This window comes from Phaenicophaeus curvirostris, chromosome Z (assembly GCF_032191515.1).
Source record: "Phaenicophaeus curvirostris isolate KB17595 chromosome Z, BPBGC_Pcur_1.0, whole genome shotgun sequence".
Lineage (NCBI taxonomy): Eukaryota > Metazoa > Chordata > Aves > Cuculiformes > Cuculidae > Phaenicophaeus > Phaenicophaeus curvirostris.
Window position 1 is genome coordinate 63,988,332 of NC_091431.1, and position 4,348 is coordinate 63,992,679.

A 4,348-nucleotide genomic window follows, 5' to 3' on the forward strand; every position below is an offset into this window, starting at 1 on the left:
TTAGGTCTGGGTCCCAGTTTCACTAGGGGTAACTAAAGAAAGGCAAAATCAGCTCTGTTTAATTAGAAATCCTTTGAAAAAAACTCTAAGGTTTTAGTTTCAGAGGGCAGTCTGTGGCCTGAGGGTGATTGAGTTGATTCTGTGGAAGTAATTTACACTGCTAACAGTCTGCAGCCACAGTCCCATTGAAAACCTTGTGAGGGCTTTAAATAAAGTAAGTTTTCTAAAGGAAAAATAAGAAACACACTCTTCACTCAGATCTTTCATCTTCCCATGAATTTTTGCATTGAGCTTCCTAAATTAATTTTCCTCAGCTTTCTGAAGCAGTTACTAAGAGGTATTTTCTTAAAACTTTTTTTTCTCCTACTTAACTCACGCTATTAAAATGATGGTTTGTGCTCAGAACTAAAAAAGTCACACAAGGACAAAACATGCAGGCAGTCATTCAGTGTTGTGTGAAAAGGACTACAGCTCTTCACTTTGGTGAATCAGTCCCAAATTTTCTTCATTTTTTAGTCAGTTCAGCTTTAGCAACCGAAGCAAATAAAACCTGGCAGTGATCAGTTCAGACTGGAAAATCTGAGGCAACAAAAAGAATTGTGCAAAGCAGTGCTTCAGGCTGGGTTTCATACTTGGATACCAAAGAAGAAAGACACAAAGTCTAGAAACTATCTCCATAAATCAAAAGAACTCAATGCGCATTTCTTAAGTATGAACAGATTCCCTCTTACATCAAAGGGTGACAGCTTCTCTAGTCTTTGGGCCAAACCATAAAGTCCTAGCAGGAGTTAGAGCACCTGCAGTGCCGTGTTAATTTTCATTATCAAATAGTTTCCTTGAGGGAATTATGCAGCACAGGAGCAGCAGCAGGTATCACCCCCTTGCTCTGTGGTTAAATTGACACTAAACACCAAAACACTGCCAGAGTCTATTCCCCACCCCAGAGTTATCATGTCACTATTTTAACGGTAATCAAACTCTCTCAGTCTCCATAGGAGGGTGTCTGCTTGCAAAACTGTCTGTTGGGATTAATTCCTGGCTTGTGCTAACTTTCAGGTAGGACTCAAGAAAAGTTTGGGAGACAGCTCCTGGTCATGGGCTAAAGGCATTCACTGTTCCATTCTGCTAATGTAGTTGTATAACTCATCCATTTTGGTTACACAATGCTACAATTCAGCAATTTACAGACATGGAAATTCTTGTTACTGTTTAATTCACCAGTGTGTAAATCACCCCTGAGCACTTTGCCGGCTGAACAAAGACTGGTAACAGGGATGGGAAAAGACTGCTGGCTTCTTGACATTGCAAATTTGTCCCAGTGGGACTGACTGACTAGGTTACTCTTTTATCCCACTGGATTGATGAAATCACCACATAGATATTTGCATGAAGTTGTAAAGATGACAGTGGGAGAGGTTCAATATTGTGCATCTGTGTTTGAAATGGTCAGGGCATTCTCCATGAACACATTCACAGAATAATAAAACCCATGTGAGCAAAGTTTTATTAAACAAAGAGACTTCTTGTGTGAAAAATTGCACAAATGGAGTTCTATCCTGCTTTTCTGAAAACAATCCAGCAGACATGACAAATTCCACAAAAAGAAGTGTTTTAAAAGAATCACACTTTTCCAACACCATGAATGGAAATAACCATACGAAGATAATCTTTGACTTCTTAGCTCCTGTTTCTGGTGAATGTGTCTCAAAGTATTCTCCTCTCATCCTCTATTCACATGATACTTCTTGGCCTCATCCAGCAGCAGTTATATATGATGCTTGCTGAATATGGCATGGGCCGTACACTGAACTGTGAGAGCAAGAGATAAATATAGAACAGCTTCATTCAGTAACTTCATCAAAATGTACAGTTATTGAAGCAACATAACTGCAAAAAAAGTAGAGCATACTAATATGAAGAAGAGAATTCAGAGTTTGTGTCATTCTGTCATGTGAAAAGTCCTGGTCTGCAGCTAAAAGTGAATGTAATTTTTCTCCTGTTCATCTTTTACACTAGAAAAAGAGTAGGAGTATTATTGTTTTGAATAAAATCTTTCAGATACTCTATCACTTCAGATTGATTCTTTCCTCCAAGACAACCTGCTTCTTAGATTGGTCTATATCTGCTTTTTCTAATTATCAAAGGCACACAGAATAAAGAACATGAATTAGGTATGCCACAGCAAATAAATGGCTCATGGGAAAGGTGATGGAAACATTTCATAAAAACAAAGACTTATCAACCCATCACAGCAGCAATGCAGGAGAAATTGTCTTTAGCAACTGTGGTGGTCAACACTATCAAAAAGGAATGGGTTGCTGGAAATAAGTTAGAGGCGGATGGCAGCGCAGTGTACATGTGGTGTCCAGCACAGAACTGAACTACAGTATCCAGGCAGACAAAATCTGGTAATAACCCTGGTCCAGAGTATCCAGTTGCTACAATAGTGGTTAATAATAAACTCACAGGAAAAAAAATTATTTTCTACTGACTTGCCAACATAAAGATTAGCTGTATAAAGCTAGTTGTCAGTCCCTTCATCTGAATCACAAAAGCACAGTAACAACATAAGCTCAAAGAAGACAGAAGTTGAGTATTTTCATTCAGGTACAATGGTAAATGTCCAAAGTACAGAAATCACTGACATAGGGATCAGTGATTTGTCTCCTACTTTAAGAGAGTATCAGGAGGCAAATTTCTGACACTGTGAAGGTTAATGCCAAAGTTTGTTCACAGAAGCAAGGCCAGATCATCACCCCAGTGACTGACGGGACTAAACAAATAGCACTAGCCACTGTGTGATTATCATAGAATCATAGAATCATAGAACAACCAGGTTGGAAGAGACCCACCGGATCATCGAGTCCAACCATTCCTGTCAAACACTAAACCATGCCCCTCAGCACCTCGTCCACTCGTCCCTTAAACACCTTCAGGGAAGGTGAATCAACCACCTCCCTGGGCAGCCTGTTCCAGTGCCCAATGATCCTTTCTGTGAAAAATTTTTTCCTAATGTTCAGCCTAAACCTCCCCTGGTGGAGCTTGAGGCCATTCCCTCTTGTCCTGTCCCCCGTCACTTGGGAGAAGAGGCCAGCACCCTCCTCTCTACAACCTCCTTTCAGGTAGTTGTAGAGAGCAATGAGGTCTCCCCTCAGCCTCCTCTTCTCCAGGCTAAACAACCCCAGCTCTCTCAGCTGCTCCTCATAAGGCCTGTTCTCCAGCCCCTTCCCCAGCTTCACTGCTCTTCTCTGGACTCGCTCCAGAGCCTCAACATCCTTCTTGTGGTGAGGGGCCCAGAACTGAACACAGGATTCGAGGAGCGGTCTCACCAGTGCCGAGTACAGAGGGAGAACTTCCCTGAACCTGCTGGTCACGCCGTTTCTGATCCAAGCCAAGATGCCATTGGCCTTCTTGGCCACCTGGGCCACTGCTGGCTCATGTTCAGTCGCTGTCAACCAACACCCACAGGTCCCTCTCCTCTAGGCAGCTTTCTAGACAGACTTCTCCTAGTCTGTAGCACTGCACAGGGTTGTTGTGCCCCAAGTGCAGGACCCGGCATTTGGCCTTGTTAAACCTCATGCCATTGGACTCTGCCCAGCGGTCCAGCCTGTTCAGATCCCTTTGTGGAGCCTCCTGACCCTGCAGCGGATCCACACTTCCACCCAGCTTAGTGTTGTCTGCAAACTTGCTAAGGGTGCACTTGATGCCTTCATCCAGGTCATTGAAAAAGACATTGAACAGGGCTGGACCCAGCACTGAGCCCTGGGGAACCCCACTTGTCACTGGCCTCCAGCTGGATTTAACACCATTTCCCACCACTCTCTGGGCCCGGCCAGCCAACCAGTTTTCCACCCAGGAGAGTGTGCGCCTGTCCAGGCCACAGGTGACAGTTTCCTGAGCAGAATGCTGTGAGAAACTGTGTCAAAGGCTTTACTGAAGTCCAAGAAGATACATCCACAGCCTTTCCCTCATCCAGCAGCCGAGTCCCTTTGTCATAGAAGGTGATCAGGTTAGTTTGGCAAAACCTGCCTTTCATGAACCCGTGTTGACTGGGCCTGATCACCCGGTTCTCTTGCATGTGCTTCATGACAGCACTCAAGATATCCTGCTCCATGACTTCCCCTGGCACTGCGGTCAGACTGACAGGCCTGGAGTTCCCTGGCTCCTCCCTCAGACCCTTCCTGTAGAAGGGCACAACACCCCCCAGCCTGCTCTGCAGGGCAGCCCGGCTGTTCCATTTCACAGCCCCGCCCCGTCTCAGCCCCAACCCCGAGCGGCTCCGGGCGGGCAAAGCGCCGCGGGATCGGGGCGGCCGCGCGCTCTTAACGCGGCTGCGCGGATCGAGGCG